Source organism: Ranitomeya imitator, chromosome 4 (genome assembly GCF_032444005.1).
Source record: "Ranitomeya imitator isolate aRanImi1 chromosome 4, aRanImi1.pri, whole genome shotgun sequence".
Classification (NCBI taxonomy): Eukaryota; Metazoa; Chordata; class Amphibia; order Anura; family Dendrobatidae; genus Ranitomeya; species Ranitomeya imitator.
The window spans coordinates 662,307,854-662,332,534 of NC_091285.1; the positions used below are offsets into that span (position 1 = coordinate 662,307,854).

General features: G+C 43.8%; 2 protein-coding genes and 1 pseudogene across 3 annotated transcripts in view; all 3 read right to left on the reverse strand.

The window, feature by feature from the left end:
* Positions 1-24,681, reverse strand: part of SLC44A2 (solute carrier family 44 member 2 (CTL2 blood group)) — a 1,192,885-nt gene that overhangs the window by 434,043 nt on the left and 734,161 nt on the right. The window lies entirely within an intron of this gene.
* PDE4A (phosphodiesterase 4A) overlaps positions 1-24,681 on the reverse strand; it is a 357,662-nt gene that overhangs the window by 265,249 nt on the left and 67,732 nt on the right. The gene's annotated exons all lie outside the window — the stretch shown is intronic.
* Positions 1,217-13,244, reverse strand: LOC138673814 (serine/arginine-rich splicing factor 9-like; annotated as a pseudogene).

Here is a 24,681-nt window from a genome sequence, read left to right on the forward strand (position 1 = left end):
AAGTTCTTCTGCTTGTCGACTCTCACTAGTTTACATATAGAGTTCTTCTGATGTTTCCCTCTTCTGCTTATTACACATAGTTCCTCTGCTGGTTACCCTTGGGGCCCTTACAAGGATACAAAGTTTTTCTGCTGGGCAACCCTCACAAGGATACATCAAGTTCTTCTGCTGGCTGCCCCTTTGGAGCTTAAAAATGCTACATACTTCCTCAACTGGTTACCCTCTGGGCTGCCACTAGGATTCATAAAGTTCCCCTACTAGTCGACCCTCTGGACCCTCACAAGGATAAAAAGTTCCTCTGCTGGTTGAACCCCTGGACCACCACCAAGATAAATCAATATCATCTGCTGTTCGACCCTTTGGATCATCACTGTATACGCCAAATTCCTCTGCTGGTCAAACCCCTGGACCACCAACAAGATACATCAATTTCTTCTGCTGGTTGAACCTCTGGATCATCACACTAGGGTACGTAAAGTTCTTCTGCTGGTCAACTCTCTGGACCCCCATAAAGCTAGTCGACCCTCTGGACCCTCACTAGGATATTTTTATGCTGGTCAATACTCTCTAGGATGTAGAAGGTTCCGCTGCTAGCTGAACTTCTCGACCCTCATTACATATTTGAACCTTGCTTATAGGGAATCTGTCAGTAGGATCAACCATCCTAAACCATCTATATGGGCATGTAGGTCACAAGAAGTTGAATAAAATGATACCTTGATATCTGCGGTCCAATGTCTTATTCCAGTGAAATCCATGGTTGTCTTGTATGTAAATGGCCTCTTCAAGGCTACTGGGAAGATGCTGTCTGAAAGATCACTCTGCCTCCAGAGCTTATTTTACATGAAGGTGGAGTTACCAGTGTGACCAACACAGAACAGGAGAAATTAAATGTGGCTTCTTGCAAACATTTCTCGCAGCTCTCTGAGCCCTGTCTACCTGTGAAATGGAAGCTGAAGCTGAGAGGAACCAGCAGATATTTCAGGTGTAATCACATAAAACTCTGCAGTGAGATCAGAGAGCAGCCGTCCCACTGGCAAATCCCCCTTCAAGTAAAATAAGCTCTGGAGGCAGAATGATCTTCCAGGCAGCATCCTCCCTGTATCGTAATTAAGAATAAATGCTGTGTCATCACATTCCTCCCCCTTCTTAATTAGCCTCAGAAACTTTTGTATCCTGTAGTTGGTCACTGTTGATGGGGCTACCAGACTTGAAATTCTTCCGATCATCCTTCTCCACTTGCTATAACAGTCCTTTTGCATTTCTTTTAGCACAGACACAAATGTAAGAGATTTCACCTTCATGAGTACGAAACTTTGTACCATCCAGTTTCCTTAAACCATATTCTATGTCTTCCTTGCGAATAAACTTCACAATTCCCATTCCATCCTTGTGTACCTCAACATAGACATCTACAGCTTCTCTCATATGATCTTTCTCATCCTGCCAACTTCTCGATGGGGCAATCACAGAGGCGTGGACTCTGTATTCAGTTCGTATCTTCGCCCTGATCTTCGGATTGACCTGGGAAACTACACACGTAAGTGACGAGAACCAAACTCGTATACATGGCATCCAAAGGCATATTCCTCCACATCCCACAGATCCTGGAAGCTAATTAAGGTGAATGGTGCGGCACCTCTTAGCCTGCGATTCTTTAGCGCGATGGTACGAATCTGCCCTTACTGATTGAACATGTCCTCCAGCTCCTTCTCCCATACATTGACTGGTAAATTGCCCACGTAAATGCGCCCATTCCCCGAGGGCTGACCCCCAGCCTGGGAGATGCTATTTAGTGGCCTGGTAAATGGTGTTCTGGGCAGATCAGGGTGATGGAAGACCCATTGTTCCGAGGTCCTTGGGCCTGGATTTCACAGACCTTGACCAGCTGGATGTGGCGATGGAGGTTGGCTGGTGTAGAGTGGTCAATCTGCTTTTTGGTTTCGACAGTGCACATCACTTTATCTGCTGCTGGTGTATCCTCCTGTGAGCACCGTCCCTCAGACCCTGATGGCTCGTCTTGGCAAACATTGACCGCTGATGGGGTAGGCCACGAGATAGGGCCAGGGCCTCATGCCTGGAGCTTGTAGACAATCTGGTCATGTGTCTAAGGTGCCTGCAAGAATAGCAGCGCAGTGGATTGAGCAAATCAAGGGTCCAGTTTCTAAACTTTTTTCCCGGTCGGGTTTTCGATGGGTAGTGGGATAGTTGTTTTCAAATGGCTATTGGCTGCTCCTTAGTTGAGGGGGTCTCCTGGGATCAGTGGGCATATCGGGCTGACTATCGAGCCAGCGGTTTCAGTGCAGTTGGAGTTGTCTGCCAAATTCTACATAGGAGATCCCCTGGTGAGACAAAGTCCAGAACTTGGTATGACATCTCTTGGGGATGATTGTAAAAAGAGTCAATAGGGTATCCTTAATAGTCAAATAATCCAGGCAGTCCCAAGCAAATGGACAGCATTGTGTGCCTGGCTAGTCAAATTATTTCATAGGTATTTTGCCGAATCAGATGTGGGCACCTAGTGCATCAGCATCAGGGTCTCAAAGCTTTGCAAATGTTCATCAGCCTTTGTGTTGGACTTGTTAAATACTGGCACGTCTCTGTAGGGGAGATGATTTCCTTGGTGGTGGAACATTTTGGAGGTAGGGGCCTGCGTTGGTGGTCGGGGAACTGGAACTCCCAAAACTGATTCCATAACACAAGGCCTCTCCCCGCTTACGGCTCCAGGTTCCAATGTGACTAACAACTCCTGGATTTGGGTTGCTTGGGACTGTCTAATTGATCACAGAATGCCACTGGATCCTTGATTTGGCAAGCAGTTCAATTCCTCTTGGTCAACCTCATCATCCTCCATGATGTTCTGGGCATCACAAAGGACCAGTTCCTGGATCAAATCTGACCAAGAGTCTATGGCCCGGTGTTCGAACTGTTGACGTTGTCAAAACTCCTGTAGTTGCCATTTCCTGTTGAGGCTGTATATTCACTTGGGTCCTCTTCTCTAGGCCGGCTGGTGGGGTTGGACATAGTGGCACCTGAAAACTGCTGTGTATGCCTCATCTATGGTCTTCTGGGTCTGTAACTGCCTCCCTGGTTGTGGAGCCCTTAGAAAATGTCTACAAACACCCTTGTAGCACCCCCGGATCAGCCGGCTGAGTAATATCACACTGCTGCCATCAAGTGTGGACACACTAGTGTCAGTGGGTGCTCTCGTCCAATGGCCTATCTGCCTTTAGAAAGACCACATGGACCAGGGCTCATACCACTGAACACCTGTACTCCTTTCACATGGGAAAAAACTACTCAAACAACTAGGGTTGTCTGCTGGATCCGCCTGCCTGCCTTTCCCCACCCAGATATGCCTTTGGCCTATCCCTCACCTTCAGCACTGCTTGTCTCGCTCTGCATGCCTCGCTCTGCATGCCAGCTTTCCAGGTTGGGTCGGTGACTTCGACATTCACCACCTTGTGTCATGGTCTGACATGGGTAAGTCCGGCGGATGACACAGAATACAAATATGAGAGGATAGAAAAGGGAGAAGAAAGCCCTAAAAGTAGGAAGCGAGGGATGGGACACCTCCTGGCACCAATCTGTGTTTGTTTCTAAGCTCCTCTAACGCCCTATGTAGGTCCTCTCCCCCCCTCCATCACGTGCCTGGTACCCGATTGTCACTTAAATACAACCTGGCTAGCACTGGCCGGCAAGGATGGTCCCTCGCCACTGCAGATGGTAAAAATACTGGGGAAGTGACAATCATGGCACAGAACAAGATACAGTAACAAATACTCAGCTTCAGGCTCTGCTGCCAAGCTCCAAAGCAGCATAGAATTCGGCACCAGGAATCCGAACTCCCACAGCAGCAGCAAAAGAAGAGAGCACCTCATTCCAAGTTGGTCTGCATAGAATAACTATTACCTACGATCAGCTGTTGGGTAATGTGACTGTTTAAAGGAAGGTGGGAATGGTCACCAACCAACATCAGGTGCCCAGCATAAAAGAAGTTGTCAGGAAGAGATTGACGTTAACTCTTGCTGGACCAAAAGGAAAAATCAACATTTAAAATTACAGTAGAACCAGAGCTGCCACGAATCCCATAATGAATCATGACAGTATTCCTCTTTGAACGAGGAGCCTCTGGACACTTAAGACCGAACTTCATTGGAAATGACATACGGCAAGGACACATCAATCCACTAGTATAAACCTCCGTAGTCACCTGATCCTCAAGGTTATGACAAACGCAGTCCAATGGTGATGGTAATAACGTAAGATCCAGAGGCACAACAAATCTCCAGGGCGATGACCTGTGGAACACGTTATGTGCATGCATCACTGGGGGTAACTCCGCCACCCTATATGGCCCGATTAACCTAGAACTCCAAATCCCAGATGTGTACTTTCACCTGATGTTTTTAGTGGACACCCACACATTCATTCACACACAAATCTGGACCTGAACATTGACTACCACACGTAGGTTTGCAACAAGATGGTAATCTCCTTGAGGGACACACAACAGAGTTAACCTCCCGTGTCACCAAATTCATATCCTCAGGATACTCCGAGGGAACACCACCCTCCCCTGACCACTGTTACTGGGAGGATACAGACTCAGTTTACATGAGGTATGGGTAGAGTTTTTCTCCTATTCCCTGATAGCACCTTAGCTACCTCTACTGGAGAAGAGGGGGTAGATTTAAAGGGAATCTGTCACCTACTCTTCCATATATAAGCTTCGGCCACCGCCATCAGGGGCTTATCTACAGCATTCTTTAATGCTCTAGATAAGCCCCCGATGTAACCTGAAAGATAAGAAAAACAAGTTATATTATACTCACCTTGGGGGCGGTCTGGTCCGATGGGCGTCGCAGGTTCGGGTCTGGCACCTCCCATTTTCATGCGCTGACGTCCTCTTCCTTGCTTCCTGTCGTGGCTCCTGGACAAGCGTACTTTATCTGCCCTGTTGAGGGCAGTGCAAAGTACTGCACTACACAGGCGCTGGGCTTCTCGGACTTTTCCCGGCACCTGTGCACTGCAGTACTTTGAGCTGCCCTCAACAGGGCAGATAAAGTACGCCTGCACAGGAGCAGTGACAGGAAGCAAGGAAGAGGACATCATCGCATGAAGATGGGAGGTACCGGACCACACAGGACCGCCTCCCCCAGGTGAGCATAATCTATCTTGTTTTTCTTATCTTTCAGGTTACATAAGGGGCTTATCTACAGCATTACAGAATGCTGTAGATAAGCCCCTAATGGCGGTGGCCGAAGCTTATATACAAAAAAGTAGGTGACAGATTCCCTTTAAAGAAGCACGGCAGAGATTGTAGCTCCCAGGTAACAGTTTTCACAAAACTTGTTGGTTTTTTTTTCAGCCAGGGAAGGCATAAGATGATGTGAGTAAGCATACCCTCCAATGACTTCATGAAGACACCCTATGCGCAAGTTCACATTATATACTCGTACAACTTGGGTCAAACTCTTCTGGCTGAGAGGAACAGAATCAATCGCACGAAAAGGAATAAGTCTTGCCAGTGTCCTACTGATCAGACCATGGGTGTGAGCAAAGTGACAATCCACCAAACTGACTCCAGCTCCACTATCCACAAGAACCTGAATAGTTTTACCACAAACCATTATTTCAGCCAAAATGGTAAAAAAAAAAAAAGTGGAGGAAATGTACACACCCTGGTCGTCTCCCATCAAACAACCAGGGGAACGCAGCTTTTGTGATGAAGTGACAATTTTGGCGGAAGATGGACAGACTTCTAATGATCAGTAAGACCACAGTAAAAACATGTCCCTGTCTCACAATGAACCGCATGCCACCTAGTATGAGAGGAGACTCCCCCCAACTGCAGGTGTTTGTCTGTCAGCACCTGCGTGTCCTCCTCCCTAGGAAGAATTACAGGAGTGAAGAGTGTGTATATCTCTCCCTGAGGTGTCTATCGACCCTGATAGCAAGGGCAAAGGTGGCCTCCAACGACCTAGGAGTAGCATATTGCACTCCGAGCAGTACTTCTCAGCTGGCCGTACTTCCTGAGGAATGAGGGTGGAGCCTGAAATAAAAATTTATGGTTTTAAAAGGAAGCCTGAAAAATGTATCTCTCCCTCAAGAGAAACCATTGGGGAGAGAAATGTTGGACTCCGGTTGAGCCTGGGCATGAACCGAGACCAAGAACTGAGACACAAGCTAAAGCTGAAGCATCACCTGAGACCGCAACTCCGTAACCTCATCCGTGAGGGCATCGATCAGGTGAGCAAAACCCTCCGCTTGAGCCATAGGATCTCTGGAAAAATGGTACGATCAGTAATGTCACAATCGGACACGGGAAAGTCCGGCAGACGACACAGCATACAAATGTAATCGGATGGAAAAGGGAGAGGAAGGCCCTATTAGTAGGGAGCGAGGCATGGGACACCTCCTGAGACCAACCTGTGCCTGTTCCCAAGCTCAAAACAAAAGACCAAAAGGAAAAAAACAACCCTTAAATTACAGCAGAACCAGTGTTGCCACAAATCCCGTAATGAATCGTGACACCTGGTCTTCCACCGCCGCACCCTGGTTCTCCTGACTTAGTGACTTTTTTTGAAGTGTTATATACCCTCGAAATGTAACAGAACCTAATACTCTATGGATAACTAGTAGAATCCAGAAATATTTTTCAACTCTTTCTTGGAAAGTTATAGAACACCAAAATGTAAAAAGACTGCACTTAATACTCTATGGATGAGAAACTGAAAATATTTTTAAAAAAAGTCAAACTAAACTAACTAAAGGCCTCCATCATCGTCATTTTCTGACACACAGATGTGGAAACGTGGGTCTGGTTCACAGGAAACTTTGGAAAATGCAATGTCTACACCTAACCTCTTGTTTTAGTTCCCCAATATAGATGTAGACCAACATAACGTGACAGGAGGATCCGTAGCAGATAAAGTGGTGGGAAACGACTATTTATTTTCCAGACAAATTATTATTGTCAGGGAGCTTCTCGGAAATTAAATCAAGACGTGAATTTCCTTCCAAATAACTGACGAGTACAAAATATTCAGCCCATTACCATTAAGGAACAAACAGGAAGTGAGAGAATTCCGAAATAGAAGGGATCACGTATGCGAGAGCAGAGGAAACGCCGGCCAAATGGAGCCAGTAACTAAGAACAGGTCGGCCACTCCCTCTCGGTTTTCACAAAACCTGGATAAACATTGCGATCCAGTCTTTGTCCAAAAGGACAAACAAGTCGTGCAGAATCATGAGCATGCAGAAACCAAGTCAATACTGCACTAAATAAAGGATGGAGGAAGAAAACCCATTTTAGTAAATTGTCAAGGGTCTTCTACTCAAGGTCCTCATCTCTTTGCCAGAGATAGGGGGGATAGGATACTAGAATTGCCTTGGTCTCGGTCAGGCCTGTACTGCTACACAACAGATAACTCATTAATATGAAGGGGAACAGTGTAATGCCAACTTCTACCTGTGGTGGCACTCTAGAGAAACTGTAAACTTACTGCAAAGGTCTCCCACCAGATTAAGGACCATCACTGAATGTTTCAGCATAATAAATTTATTGCAATATTATTTATATTACCACTGTTCCTACTGGGGTCCTCAATATAAATTCCTTAGCATGTTTTTGGAGTTTGGGAGTGTGTACAAGAATATAACTACTACAATACTGCACTTATGTACTAGAATATAACTATTATAATCCCGCCCCCTATGTGCAAGAATATAACTGCTATAATCCCGCCCCCTATGTACAAGAATATAACTGCTATAATCCTGCCCCCTATGTACAAGAATATAACTACTATAATTCTGCCCCCTATGTACAAGAATATAACAACTATAATCCTGCCCCCTATGTACAAGAATATAACTCCTATAATACTGCCCCCTATATTCAAGAATATAACTGCTATAATACCGCCCCCTATGTACAAGAATATAACTGCTATAATACCGCCCCCTATGTACAAGAATATAACTACTATAATACTGCTCCTATGTACAAGAATATAACTACTATAATCCTGCCCCCTATGTATAAGAATATAACTACTATAATACTGCCCCTATGTACAAGAATATAACTACTATAATACTGCCCCCTATGTATAAGAATATAACTACTATAATACTGCCCCTATGTACAAGAATATAACTACTATAATCCTGCCCCCTATGTACAAGAATATAACTACTATAATCCTGCCCCCTATGTATAAGAATATAACTACTATAATACTGCCCCTATGTACAAGAATATAACTGCTATAATACTGCTCCTATGTACAAGAATATAACTACTATAATACTGCCCCTATGTGCAAGAATATAACTACTATAATACTGCTCCTATGTACAAGAATATAACTACTATAATACTGCCCCTATATACAAGAATATAACTACTATAATACTGCCCCTATATACAAGAATATAACTACTATAATACTGCCCCCTATGTGCAAGAATATAACTACTATAATACTGCTCCTATGTACAAGAATATAACTACTATAATACTGTTCCTAACTACTATAACACTGTTTCTATGTACAAGATTAGAAACTACCTGGAGGGAACCCATGCAATATTCCTTGCAGGTTTTGTCCTTGGTGGGATTTTAACCCAGGATGCCAGTGCTACAAAGCAACGGTGCTAACCACTGAGCCCCCGTGCAAACTCAATACCACTCAGAACAGGCACAGCACCGTAAACAGAACAAATTAAATCTGGAAGAAAAGCAAAACTGAGCAACCATTGTCTAATACGGAATGTCACAAAGGAGAATTTTTCCTTGAGGTCAACAGCCACAAAACACCACATAGCATAGATACCATCAGTATAAAATAATTTGCTGATAATCATGCACAATGCTGTCTAGGGGAAGCACATAAGACCACATTTTCTATCAGGCGATTGATTCTTCAACTCCAGTCATTAATCCAAATAAACAGAAAATATCAAGAGTAGAAGCATGACTAATTGAGTCACGTGGAGGTCAATCACAATGACCTGGAGATTACAGCGTTTCATGTCAAAGTAATATTTTCAGAAACACTTGACCTTATAATGTAGAGTGTGCTCCAGGCAGATATCAGCTTCTTCATCAGAAGGAGAGGGGAACAGAGTGGAGAAGAAGCTGCATCCAGATAAGTTAACATTTTAAAGAGATATGGCAGCCATAACAGATAAACGGGGAAGAAATATTTTACAGTTAAAAAGGTTGTGGGAAATATGTAGTGTAATACTGCCCTCTATGTACAATGTTATAACTACTATAATACTGCTCCTATGTACAAGAATGTAACTACTATAATACTGCCCTCTATGCACAATGTTATAACTACTATAATACTGCCCCACTATGTACAAGAATATAACTACTATAATACTGCATCTATGTACAAGAATATAACCACTATAATACTGCCTCTATGTACAAGAATATAACTACTATAATACTGCTCCTATGTACAAGAATATAACTACTATAATACTGCTCCTATGTACAAGAATATAACTACTATAATACTGCCCCCTATGTACAAGAATATAACTACTATAATACTGCCCCCTATGACAAGAATATAACTACTATAATACTGCTCCTATGTACAAGAATATAACTACTATAATACTGCTCCTATGTACAAGAATATAGCTACTATAATACTGCTCCTATGTACAAGAATATAACTACTATAATACTGCCCCAATGTACAAGAATATAACTACTATAATACTGCTCCTATGTACAGGAATATAAATACTATAATACTGCCCCTATGTACAAGAATATAGCTACTATAATACTGCCCCTATATACAAGAATATAACTACTATAATACTGCCACTATGTACAAGAATATAACTACTATAATACTGCCCTCTATGCACAATGTTATAACTACTATAATACTGCCCCACTATGTACAAGAATATAACTACTATAATACTGCATCTATGTACAAGAATATAACCACTATAATACTGCCCCTATGTACAAGAATATAACTACTATAATACTGCTCCTATGTACAAGAATATAGCTACTATAATACTGCTCCTATGTACAAGAATATAACTACTATAATACTGCCCCTATGTACAAGAATATAGCTACTATAATACTGCTCCTATGTACAAGAATATAACTACTATAATACCGCACAAGAAAATCGTAGTTACTTACCGATAACTGTACTTCTCTGATCCCATGACGGCACCACGGAGAGGGGATCCGCCCCACAGGGACAGGAAACCTACAGATAAAAAGGTGGTACCTCTCTCCCGCAGCAGTTGGTTTACAGAGCATTAACAGAACTTCAGACTGCAATTTAAATGGTTAACCAAGAAATTATTTAACATTAATGTAAACTTAATAGAGGCACCGCGTGGATATTTATCCAATTGACTTATTTCAGTGTGCACACCCACACGTGAAGGGAGGGAATGTACGGGTGCCGTCATGGGATCAGAGAAATCCAGTTATCGGTAAGTAACCACGATTTTCTCTTTTCCCCATGACGGCACCACGGAGAGAATTACATAGATTTTTACATTGGAGGGGGGGGGGGGGGGACTACTGCCTCAAGAACGCTTCTCCCAAAGGTAAGATTTGAAGAAGAGGCCAGGTCTAGCAGATAATGATTAAAGAAAGTAGAGGGAGAAGACCAAGTAGCAGCTCTACATCTGCTCTATCGAGGCACTGTCTCTCTCTGCCCAGGAAGTCACCACCGCTTTGGTCGAATGGTCTCTGATCTCTTCCGGAGCGGCTGCCCCACATGAGGAATATGATAGGATGATAGCGTCTTTCATCCACCTTGCCAATGTGGTCTTTGATGCTTTTTGTCCTATCATAGGACCCTGGAAGCATACAAAAAGAGACCTATCCTTCCTACACTCCCTCGTAGCTACCAGATACTGGATCAGGCATCTTCTCACGTCTAACATGTGTAGGGTTTCTTCCCCTTATTTTTGGGATTGGGGCAGAAGGAAGGCAGGGAGATTTCTTGCTACCTGTGGAACTGCGATGCTACTTTCGGAAGATATGCTGGGTCGGTTTTAAGGACAACTGTATCATCCAGTATCTGTGTAAAAAGTGGGTATGCTGACAAAGCTTGTATATCTCTAACTCTGCGTGCTGATGTTAAAGCTACGAGTAGAGAGGTATTGAGGGATATGATTTTTAGCAGGCTTCCGACAGTGGTTCAAAGGGAGCTTTGGTTAACGCGGTAAGTAATACGTTCGGGTCCCAGGGTGGAGTAGTATGAAGAGAAATGGGTCTAGATCTAGTTGAGGCTTTAATAAGCCTTGCTACTCTACGGTTTCCGGCCAGGTGGCAGTTGTACAAGGCCCCTAGGTCTGCAACTTGAACGTTTAATGTACTTGCGGCTAGGCCCTGTTCCAAACCCTTCTGTAGGAACTCTAGGATTTTGTTTACTGGAACTTCCCCGGCTAAGCTGGTACCTGAGACTGAAATACATTTTCTCCAAACCCTCCCATATGCCCTGGTAGTTACGGGTTTCCTACTTTGAAGTAGAGTGGTGACTAAGTTTGAAGAGAGCCCCCTATTGCTCAGAAGTTCCCTTTCAAATTCAAAGCTGTCATATTTAAGTTTTCTACCTGCGGACGAGCCACCAGCCTCTGGGACAACAAATTCGGGATGTCCGGAGGAACCCAAAGGTCTGAGATGGACATCACCCTCAGCCATGAAAACCATGTCCTCTTTGGCCAAAAAAGGGCTATTACAATCACCCTCGTGTTGTCCTCCCAAATTTTCCTCAGTACTAAGGGAATCAGGGCTATTGGTGGGAAGGCGTAAGCTAGATGGTAATTCCAGGGAATCGTAAAGGCGTCTAGAGTCACTGGGCTATAATACTGCTCCCTATGTACAAGTATATAACTACTATAATACTGCCCCTATGTACAAGAATATAACTACTATAATACTGCCCTCTATGTAAAAGTATAACTACTATAATACTGCCCCTAGGTGCAAAAATAAAACTATTATACTGTCACCTACCAAAAAAAATACTATAATACATAAAAATAAACATAAAAATAAACAGTAAATACATCTTTTTGCATTTGCCTTTAATTTAGGTCTCAAAATTTCTGCTTGCCTGACTTAGATCCAATCTCGAGGAGCCTGGAGTCCGTGTAGAAGTATTACAGTATATACATGTAGTATGCTACCTGCAGCCCAGAGGTTTCTTTGCCTTGTACACACCACAGTGAGCAGAACTTCCTTCACATGGAGAAAACCCCGGGGCTGTTTAATATCTTGACGATCAAAATTTGACCTTAAATATAAAGCTGGCGAAGGATCAGACACCTCTTTATGTGACTGTGATATATCTGTTAGATCACTGCTCCCTCCTGTTAAGTGCACAGGCTTTTTTTGATAAAATAAGAGGGGGAATCACCACCAGCACAATGTAATGAGGGCACGTTTGGAGTCAAGAGGACACAAAGAACCAGAGATGGGTACGGACATAGGAATTTAATTTAAAACACTGGGCAGAAATTTGCATCAAGAACAAAAATTAGAGAGAGAACAAGTGGAAACTTTAAAATGAGCAAAGTCATTTTCAGAATATATATTGCAAGATCTGCACCGCACTGTACTCTACCCGTACCATGGGTACAAATCCTAGAAATAAGTAATAGTCCCATAACGAAATAATCCCACTGAGCACCCTTTGTAGCTTTAGGATACTTGCCTATTTCCACATGGGAGAAAATAAAGAATGGACTGCTCCTAGCAAAATTGTAAGATTCACCCAAGTACAAAAAACATCCGGTGCCTGCAGCAAACCCTTCCAAATTTTGGGACTTTGGGCAATGGAATGATCAAAAATTGTCCCACTTAGGAAGTCCGTTATTTAAACTATGGTGCCAGAAGGCCTAAGCAGTATAGATTCTGCTCATGGAGAGTGCCAAGTTGGTGTACGAAGACTTATGCTCCCTTGGGAGCTTAAACAGAAGCGGTCAACAGGTTTGCCCCCATATGAGACACGGCTACCACCTTTCAGCCCTCATGAACAGCATGCTAATGTGCTGTGTATATGCCCCCGATCCGGCCTGCAACAAAAGGAAAAGACCTTTTATTATACTCACCTGGGGGTGGTCCGGTCCGAGGGGTGTCGCTGGTCCTGGTTCGTCGCCTTCCTTCTTCTGTTCTTCATGTGGATGACGAGTGCTATGTCATCCACAGTGTTCCCCGGCATCGAGCTCCTGTGCAGGCGTACTACTCTGCCCTGACTTTGACCTTTCTCAGCGCATGTGCACTGCAGTACTGCCTGGTCAGGGCAGAGAAGTATGCCTGTGAAGAAGAGCGATGTCAGGGAGCACTGTGGATGATGCAGCACTCGTCATCCACACAAAGCAAAGAGAATGGCATCGAAAGAAGAAGGGAAGCAGCGGACCAGGAACAGCAACACTCCTAGCACCTGGACCGCCCCACAGGCAAGAATAAAAGGCGCTTAGTATATTGTATATGAGGGCTGAAAGGTGGTGACTGTATCTCATATGGGGCAAACCTGGTGACAGGTTCCCTTTAAATATAAACCTAGCCTCTTCAGAAAGCGAGGGAACAAATTCTAATGCCACCTACTGTTAGGTATTGACCCCAAAAGGGCCAAACCCAGCCAATTAGTTCTTCTGCTTTGCACCGATGAGAGGTAAAACCTCCATAACACGTTTGCGAATGGAATTTCTAGTTCAACCTCCTATCCCAAATTATGTGGCAAAGCCATTGAAAAGGTCAACATTGACTTTTCGAATTGCCACCTAAGATAGGTGACAGTAGAACTTCTTTCCTTTTCCTCTTAGTCTATTTCAATATGGTGCCAGAAGAAATGAATGCACAAGGGGGCAGGATCTCCAGAGGAGACGCGTGCTTTTAAGGCAAATTGAGGGGGCCATCACTAAAGGGGCTACTCTTTTTTTATGCCTCATTTAATGAACAATCACATGCTGTACATATATGGTTTGCTGTACTGTACTAGGTAATAGAACCCCCATATTAAATGTATGACACATGGTCCTAAACTTTAGGTCACCAGTGTTAACGGATTGTCTGATGTACTTGGTTTTAGATCACCTTTGTAAATATACAGCAAGACTTGTAGTCCAGGGCTTTACGCCACCATTGTATGAGGCCTCCATGCATATTAGATGGCCTTCGGCTGAATGATGTTTTGGTCAACCACCATTTTGGCCGGCTTTCCCACACAATTTCTTTCGGTAGTATGTGTTCTCCACGAGAAAGACGTCGACAGATATCTCTGTCGGCAGCTTATCTTTGGGAGACAAAGCGATCAGCAGTCGGAAATCAGACATGCCTGATCAACCTCTCCCCCGACAATTAGTTGGCCGATGACCCCATACACAGTGTCGGCTGAACCAGTCGATATCGAGCTTTTAGTTGACTACCAATGTAAATATATGGATTGTGGTCCTATGCCATACATTCAAATAATAAAATTAAGGCATGTGGTCCATACTTGTAGACCATAATTGAAAGTTGTAGAAACTAGAGTTCTTCAGGTTACACTTCACGCCTGGTAACTTCTTCTACAATTCCTCTTATTGCCTAATTGTAAGAATCCACCAAAATTGTAGGCCACGTATGATCAGCTTACAAAGGAAGCAGATTGTGTGAAGAGGTCACGGGATTATTGTAGAGAATAAGGGTAGGATACAAACTGTAAAAGAAGGAAAATCACTAGTCAAACATTAACAGGGCACAGATATAATTTAGATTGAGGAGGATAATTTGCATATTCCAGGTGCCTTCTGGGAAAAGCAAAAAGTCTCCCTCAGCAAGAAGATCGTTGGGTACAGCCGGGACCAGCTGCTTGGAAAGCATCACCAAACCAGGGATTCAAGCTTGAGGAGGATAATTTGCATATTCCAGGTGCCTTCTGGGAATTTTTGCCTGTAGGACATTATTGCAAGAAAGTTTGGCTGAGTAGATTACACAAGAAGGAAAACACACAGCAAATCAGCAGGATCTAGGAGCAACATGACAAATGTGACAACCTACATGGTCAGCTGCAGCATGTGCTACATGTTCGCAGATCGACCAGAAGAAGAATCCAATTTCACCTGTCAGAAGTGTAGACTAGTGGCCCTTTTAGAAGAAAAGGTGCGGGGTCTGGAAGAAAGAATAGCAACTTTGAAACTCAAAGAGAATGAAGACTTCCTAGACAGAACAGAAGTATCTCTACTGGTCACAGAAGGTGAAAAAAGTGTCAGAGAACCTCCAAAAGCAGATGAGTGGAAGCATGTGACCAAAAGAAGCATGAAGACGATGGAGAAATCACCAACCACACAACTGAAGAACCGATATCAAATCTTTGTAGAGGATGAAGATGGCACACCTAAGGATGAAGCAATACCAGCAAGCAAAAAAGAAAAGGGCACACAGCAACAAGTGACAGCAAAAAGTACAGCTAAGAAGCAACGAAGAGTGGTGGTGGTGGGAGACTCACTACTGAGAGGCACAGAAGCAGCCATCTGCAGACCGGACATAACTGCAAGAGAAGTATGCTGCCTTCCAGGTGCGATGATCAAGGATGTGACCGATAGGATACCAAAGCTCTTCAGCTTCAAGGACGTCCACCCATTTCTTCTGATACATGTTGGCACCAATGACACGGCAAGGAAGGACCTACCGACAATCTGCAAGGACTTTGAAGAGTTGGGGAAGAATGTAAAGGAACTGGATGCACAGGTAGTTTTTTCTTCTATCCTTCCAGTAGATGGGCATGGCACCAGGAGATGGAACAGGATCCTTGATGCGAACAACTGGCTAAGACGATGGTGCAGACAACAAGGATTCAGATTCCTGGACCACGGTGTGAATTACTTGCACGATGGACTCGCCAGAGAAGGACTACACCTCAACAAACTTGGGAAACACACATTCGCCAGAAGTCTCGCTACACTCATCAGGAGGGCGTTAAACTAGAAGAAGAGGGGACGGGAAGAAAAACATTAGACTCGAACAAAGAAGAACCAGGAAAACATACTCAGAAGGGAGGTAAGAACATTTCTAAAACAATCCACAACGAGGAGATTGGAACAAAACAAAATCCTCTAAACTGCATGCTCGCAAACGCCAGAATCCTGACAAACAAGATGGAAGAACTAGAAGCAGAAATATCTACAGGTAACTGACATAGTGGGAATAACCGAGACATGGTTAGATGAAAGCTATGACTGGGCAGTTAACTTACAGGGTTACAGTCTGTTTAGAAAGGATCGTAAAAATCGGAGAGGAGGAGGGGTTTGTCTCTATGTAAAGTCTTGTCTAAAGTCCACTTTAAGGGAGGATATTAGCGAAGGAAATGAGGATGTCGAGTCCATATGGGTCGAAATTCATGGAGGGAAAAATGGTAACAAAATTCTCATTGGGGTCTGTTACAAACCCCCAAATATAACAGAAACCATGGAAAGTCTACTTCTAAAGCAGATAGATGAAGCTGCAACCCATAATGAGGTCCTGGTTATGGGGGACTTTAACTACCCGGATATTAACTGGGAAACAGAAACCTGTGAAACCCATAAAGGCAACATGTTTCTGCTAATAACCAAGAAAAATTATCTTTCACAATTGGTGCAGAATCCAACCAGAGGAGCAGCACTTTTAGACCTAATACTATCTAATAGACCTGACAGAATAACAAATCTGCAGGTGGTCGGGCATCTAGGAAATAGCGACCACAATATTGTGCAGTTTCACCTGTCTTTCACTAGGGGGGACTTGTCAGGGAGTCACAAAAACACTGAACTTTAGGAAGGCAAAGTTTGACCAGCTTAGAGATGCCCTTAATCTGGTAGACTGGGACAATATCCTCAGAAATAAGAATACAGATAATAAATGGAAAATGTTTAAGAACATCCTAAATAGGCAGTGTAAGCGGTTTATACCTTGTGGGAATAAAAGGACTAGAAATAGGAAAAACCCAATGTGGCTAAACAAAGAAGTAAGACAGGCAATTAACAGTAAAAAGAAAGCATTTGCACTACTAAAGCAGGATGGCACCATTGAAGCTCTAAAAAAACTATAGGGAGAAAAATACTTTATCTAAAAAACTAATTAAAACTGCCAAAAAGGAAACAGAGAAGCACATTGCTAAGGAGAGTAAAACTAATCCCAAACTGTTCTTCAACTATATCAATAGTAAAAGAATAAAAACTGAAAATGTAGGCCCCTTAAAAAATAGTGAGGAAAGAATGGTTGTAGATGACGAGGAAAAAGCTAACATATTAACCCCTTCATGACCGGGGGATTTTTCGTTTTTCGCTCCCCTCCTTCCCAGAGCCATAACTTTTTTATTTTTCCGTCAATTTGGCTATGTGAGGGCTTATTTTTTGCGGGACGAGTTGTACTTTTGAACGACATCATTGGTTTTAGCATGTCGTGTACTAGAAAACGGGAAAAAAATTCCAAGTGCGGTGAAATTGCAAAAAAAGTGCAATCCCACATTGGTTTTTTGTTTGGCTTTTTTGCTAGGTTCACTAAATGCTAAAAATGACCTGCCATTATGATTCTCCAGGTCATTACGAGTTCATAGACACCAAACATGACTAGGTTATTTTTTATCTAAGTGGTGAAAAAAAATTCCAAACTTTGCTAAAAAAAAAAAAAAAAAATTGCGCCATTTTCCGATACTCGTAGCGTCTCCATTTTTCATCATCTTGGGTCGGTTGAGGGCTTATTTTTTGCATGCCGAGATGACGTTTTTAATGATAGCATTTCGGTGCAGATACATTCTTTTGATCGCCCGTTATTGCATTTTAATGCAATGTCGCGGCGACCAAAAAAACGTAATTCTGGCGTTTCGAGTTTTTTCCCGCTACGCTGTTTAGCGATCAGGTTAATACTTTTTTTTATTTGATAGATCGGGCGATTCTGAGCGTGGCGATACCAAATATGCGTAGATTTGATATTTTTTTTATTGATTTATTTTGATTGGGGCGAAAGGGGGGTGATTTAAACTTTTATGTTTTTTTTATTTTTTTCACATTTTTTTAAACTTTTTTTTTTTTTACTTTTGCCATGCTTCAATAGCCTCCATGAGAGGCACAGGGTGGCGCTCACAGCGACGGGCAATCAGTAACCATAGAGGTCTCAAGGACCTCTATGGTTACCATTCACAAGCATCGCCGACCCCCGATCATGTGACGGGGGTCGGCGATGACGTCATTTCCGGCCGCCCGGCCGGAAGCGGTAATTAAATGCCGCTGTCTGCGTTTGACAGCGGCATTTAACTAGTTAATAGGTGCGGGCAGATCGCGATTCTGCCCGCGCCTATTACAGGCACATGTCAGCTGTTCAAAACAGCTGACATGTCCCGGCTTTGGTGCGGGCTCACCGCGGAGCCCTGCATCAAAGCATGGGAGCCGGCATCGGACGGTATAGTACGTCCGATGCCGGTAAGGGGTTAAACACCTTCTTCTCCACGGTATTCACGGTGGAAAATGAAATGCTAGGTGAAATCCCAAGAAACAATGAAAACCCTATATTAAGGGTCACCAATCTAACCCAAGAAGAGGTGCGAAACCGGCTAAATAAGATTAAAATAGATAAATCTCCGGGTCCGGATGGCATACACCCACGAGTACTAAGAGAACTAAGTAATGTAATAGATAAACCATTATTTCTTATTTTTAGGGACTCTATAGCGACAGGGTCTGTTCCGCAGGATTGGCGCATAGCAAATGTGGTGCCAATATTCAAAAAGGGCTCTAAAAGTGAACCTGGAAATTATAGGCCAGTAAGTCTAACCTCTATTGTTGGTAAAATATTTGAAGGGTTTCTGAGGGATGTTATTCTGGATTATCTCAATGAGAATAACTGTGTAACTCCATATCAGCATGGGTTTATGAGAAATCGCTCCAGTCAAACCAATCTAATCAGTTTTTATGAAGAGGTAAGCTATAGGCTGGACCACGGTGAGTCATTGGACGTGGTATATCTCGATTTTTCCAAAGCGTTTGATACCGTGCCGCACAAGAGGTTGGTACACAAAATGAGAATGCTTGGTCTGGGGGAAAATGTGTGTAAATGGGTTAGTAACTGGCTTAGTGATAGAAAGCAGAGGGTGGTTATAAATGGTATAGTCTCTAACTGGGTCGCTGTGACCAGTGGGGTACCGCAGGGGTCGGTATTGGGACCTGTTCTCTTCAACATATTCATTAATGATCTGGTAGAAGGTTTACACAGTAAAATATCGATATTTGCAGATGATACAAAACTATGTAAAGCAGTTAATACAAGAGAAGATAGTATTCTGCTACAGATGGATCTGGATAAGTTGGAAACTTGGGCTGAAAGGTGGCAGATGAGGTTTAACAATGATAAATGTAAGGTTATACACATGGGAAGAAGGAATCAATATCACCATTACACACGGAATGGGAAACCACTGGGTAAATCTGACAGGGAGAAGGACTTGGGGATCCTAGTTAATGATAAACTTACCTGGAGCAGCCAGTGCCAGGCAGCAGCTGCCAAGGCAAACAGGATCATGGGGTGCATTAAAAGAGGTCTGGATACACATGATGAGAGCATTATACTGCCTCTGTACAAATCCCTAGTTAGACCGCTGTTATGTTTAGGTAATTCAGTACCACAATGGACATAGAAGTCAGAGCACATACAGTGACCTGACAATAACCCAAAAACATAGAACGAGCTCTGAGACGTGGGAACTCTGCTGACCGCAATCCCTAATCCTCTCCAACCACACTAGAGGCAGCCGTGGATTGCGCCTAACGCTCCCTATGCAACTCGGCACAACCTGAGAAACTAGCTAGCCTGAAGATAGAAAATAAGCCTACCTTGCCTCAGAGAAATACCCCAAAGGAAAAGGCAGCCCCCACATATAATGACTGTGAGATAAGATGAAAAGACAAACGTAGAGATGAAATAGATTTAGCAAAGTGAGGCCCGACTTTCTGAACAGAGCGAGGATAGGAAAGGTAACTTTGCGGTCAACACAAAACCCTACAAACAACCATGCAAAGGGGGCAAAAAGACCCTCCGTACCGACTAACGGCACGGAGGTACACCCTCTGCGTCCCAGAGCTTCCAGCAAGCAAGAAAAAATCAAACAAGCAAGCTGGACAGAAAAAAAACAGCAAACAAAAATAACAAAAGCGGAACTTCGCTATGCAGAGCAGCAGGCCACAGGAACGATCCAGGAGGAAGCAAGTCCTATACTAGAACATTGACTGGAGGCCAGGATCAAAGCACTAGGTGGAGTTAAATAGAGCAGCACCTAACGACTTCACACATCACCTGAGGAAGGAAACTCAGAAGCCGCAGTACCACTCTCCTCCACCAACGGAAGCTCATAGAGAGAATCAGCCGAAGTACCACTTGTGACCACAGGAGGGAGCTCTGCCACAGAATTCACAACAGTACCCCCCCCTTGAGGAGGGGTCACCGAACCCTCACCAGAGCCCCCAGGACGACCAAGATGAGCCATATGAAAGGCACGAACAAGATCGGGAGCATGGACATCAGAGGCAAAGACCCAGGAATTATCTTCCTGAGCATAACCCTTCCACTTAACCAGATACTGGAGTTTCCGTCTTGAAACAAGAGAATCCAAAATCTTCTCCACAATATACTCCAACTCCCCCTCCACCAAAACCGGGGCAGGAGGATCAACAGATGGAACCATAGGTGCCACGCATCTCCGCAACAATGACCTATGGAATACATTATGGATGGAGAAAGAATCAGGAAGGGTCAAACGAAAAGACACAGGATTAAGAACCTCAGAAATCCTATACGGACCAATGAAACGAGGTTTAAACTTAGGAGAGGAAACCTTCATAGGAATATGACGAGAAGACAACCAAACCAAATCCCCAACACGAAGTCGGGGACCCACACAGCGTCTGCGATTAGCGAAACGTTGAGCCTTCTCCTGGGACAAGGTCAAATTGTCCACTACATGAGTCCAAATCTGCTGCAACCTGTCCACCACAGTATCCACACCAGGACAGTCCGAAGACTCAACCTGCCCTGAAGAGAAACGAGGATGGAACCCAGAGTTGCAGAAAAACGGTGAAACCAAGGTAGCCGAGCTGGCCCGATTATTAAGAGCGAACTCAGCCAAAGGCAAAAAGGACACCCAGTCATCCTGATCAGCAGAAACAAAGCATCTCAGATATGTTTCCAAGGTCTGATTGGTTCGTTCGGTCTGGCCATTAGTCTGAGGATGGAAAGCCGAGGAAAAAGACAAGTCAATGCCCATCCTTGCACAAAAGGCTCGCCAAAACCTCGAAACAAACTGGGAACCTCTGTCAGAAACGATATTCTCTGGAATGCCATGTAAACGAACCACATGCTGGAAGAACAATGGCACCAAATCAGAGGAGGAAGGTAATTTAGACAAGGGTACCAAATGGACCATCTTAGAGAAGCGATCACAAACCACCCAAATGACTGACATCTTTTGAGAAACAGGAAGGTCAGAAATAAAATCCATAGAGATATGTGTCCAAGGCCTCTTCGGGACCGGCAAGGGCAAAAGCAACCCACTGGCACGAGAACAGCAGGGTTTAGCCCGAGCACAAATCCCACTTTATGGATGGATCCCCATTAACGACGCTTCAACTCTTGAAAAGCTTCCACAGCAGCAGAAGACCAATTGACCACATCAGCACCCATCTTGGTCAAATCGGTCAATGGTTTAGCAATACTAGAAAAATTGCAGATGAAGCGACGATAAAAATTAGCAAAGCCCAGGAACTTTTGCAGACTTTTCAGAGATGTCGGCTGAGTCCAATCATGAATGGCCTGGACCTTAACAGGGTCCATCTCGATAGTAGAAGGGGAAAAAATGAACCCCAAAAATGAAACCTTCTGAACACCAAAGAGACACTTTGATCCCTTCACAAACAAAGAATTAGCACGCAGGACCTGAAACACCATTCTGACCTGCTTCACATGCGACTCCCAATCATCCGAGAAGACCAAAATATCATCCAAGTATACAATCAGGAATTTATCCAGGTACTCTCGGAAGATGTCATGCATAAAGGACTGAAACACTGATGGAGCATTGGCAAGTCCGAATGGCATTACTAGGTACTCAAAATGGCCCTCGGGCGTATTAAATGCAGTTTTCCATTCATCGCCTCGCCTAATACGCACTAGATTATACGCACCACGAAGATCTATCTTGGTGAACCAACTAGCCCCCTTAATCCGAGCAAACAAATCAGATAACAGCGGCAAGGGGTACTGAAATTTAACCGTGATCTTATTTAGAAGGCGGTAATCTATACAAGGTCTCAGCGAACCATCCTTCTTGGCCACAAAAAAGAACCCCGCTCCCAATGGCGACGATGACGGGCGAATATGCCCCTTCTCCAAGGACTCCTTCACGTAACTCCGCATAGCGGCGTGCTCAGGCACAGATAAATTAAACAGTCGACCTTTTGGGAATTTACTACCAGGAATCAAATCAATAGCACAATCACAATCCCTATGCGGAGGTAGGGTATCGGACTTGGGCTCATCAAATACATCCCAGTAATCAGACAAGAACTCTGGGACCTCAGAAGGGGTGGATGATGAAATAGACAGAAATGGGACATCACCATGTACCCCTGACAACCCCAGCTGGACACAGACATGGATTTCCAATCTAATACTGGATTATGGACTTGTAGCCATGGCAACCCCAACACGACCACATCATGCAGATTATGCAACACCAGAAAGCGAATAACCTCCTGATGTGCAGGAGCCATGCACATGGTCAGCTGGGTCCAGTACTGAGGCTTATTCTTGGCCAAAGGCGTAGAATCAATTCCTCTCAATGGAATAGGACACCGCAAGGGCTCCAAGAAAAACCCACAACGCCTAGCATACTCCAAGTCCATCAAATTCAGGGCAGCGCCTGAATCCACAAATGCCATGACAGAATAAGATGACAAAGAGCAGATCAAGGTTACGGACAAAAGAAATTTTGACTGTACCGTACCAATGGTGGCAGACCTAGCGAACCGCTTAGTGCGCTTAGGACAATCAGAGATAGCATGAGTGGAATCACCACAGTAGAAACACAGCCCATTCTGACGTCTGTGTTCTTGCCGTTCAACTCTGGTCAAAGTCCTATCGCACTGCATAGGCTCAGGTTTATGCTCAGATAATACCGCCAAATGGTGCACAGATTTACGCTCACGCAAGCGTCGACCGATCTGAATGGCCAAAGACAGACTCATTCAGACCAGCAGGCATAGGAAATCCTACCATGACATCCTTAAGGGCTTCAGAGAGACCCTTTCTGAAAATAGCTGCGAGCGCACCTTCATTCCATTGAGTGAGTACGGACCACTTTCTAAATTTCTGACAATATACCTCTATCTCATCCTGACCCTGACACAGAGCCAGCAAATTTTTCTCTGCCTGATCAACTGAATTAGGTTCATCGTACAGCAATCCGAGCGCCAGGAAAAACGCATCAATATTACTTAATGCAGGATCTCCTGGCGCAAGAGAAAATGCCCAGTCCTGAGGGTCGCCACGTAAAAAAGAAATAACGATCCTAACTTGTTGAACTGGGTCACCAGAGGAGCGAGGTTTCAAAGCCAGAAATAGTTTACAATTATTTTTGAAACGCAGAAATTTAGTTCTATCTCCAAAAAACAAATCAGGAATACATAGTAACATAGTAACATAGTTAGTAAGGCCGAAAAAAGACATTTGTCCATCCAGTTCAGCCTATATTCCATCATAATAAATACCCAGATCTACGTCCTTCTACAGAACCTAATAATTGTATGATACAATATTGTTCTGCTCCAGGAAGACATCCAGGCCTCTCTTGAACCCCTCGACTGAGTTCGCCATCACCACCTCCTCAGGCAAGCAATTCCAGATTCTCACTGCCCTAACAGTAAAGAATCCTCTTCTATGTTGGTGGAAAAACCTTCTCTCCTCCAGACGCAAAGAATGCCCCCTTGTGCCCGTCACCTTCCTTGGTATAAACAGATCCTCAGCGAGATATTTGTATTGTCCCCTTATATACTTATACATGGTTATTAGATCGCCCCTCAGTCGTCTTTTTTCTAGACTAAATAATCCTAATTTCGCTAATCTATCTGGGTATTGTAGTTCTCCCATCCCCTTTATTAATTTTGTTGCCCTCCTTTGTACTCTCTCTAGTTCCATTATATCCTTCCTGAGCACCGGTGCCCAAAACTGGACACAGTACTCCATGTGCGGTCTAACTAGGGATTTGTACAGAGGCAGTATAATGCTCTCATCATGTGTATCCAGACCTCTTTTAATGCACCCCATGATCCTGTTTGCCTTGGCAGCTGCTGCCTGGCACTGGCTGCTCCAGGTAAGTTTATCATTAACTAGGATCCCCAAGTCCTTCTCCCTGTCAGATTTACCCAGTGGTTTCCCGTTCAGTGTGTAATGGTGATATTGATTCCCTCTTCCCATGTGTATAACCTTACATTTATCATTGTTAAACCTCATCTGCCACCTTTCAGCCCAAGTTTCCAACTTATCCAGATCCATCTGTAGCAGAATACTATCTTCTCTTGTATTAACTGCTTTACATAGTTTTGTATCATCTGCAAATATCGATATTTTACTGTGTAAACCTTCTACCAGATCAT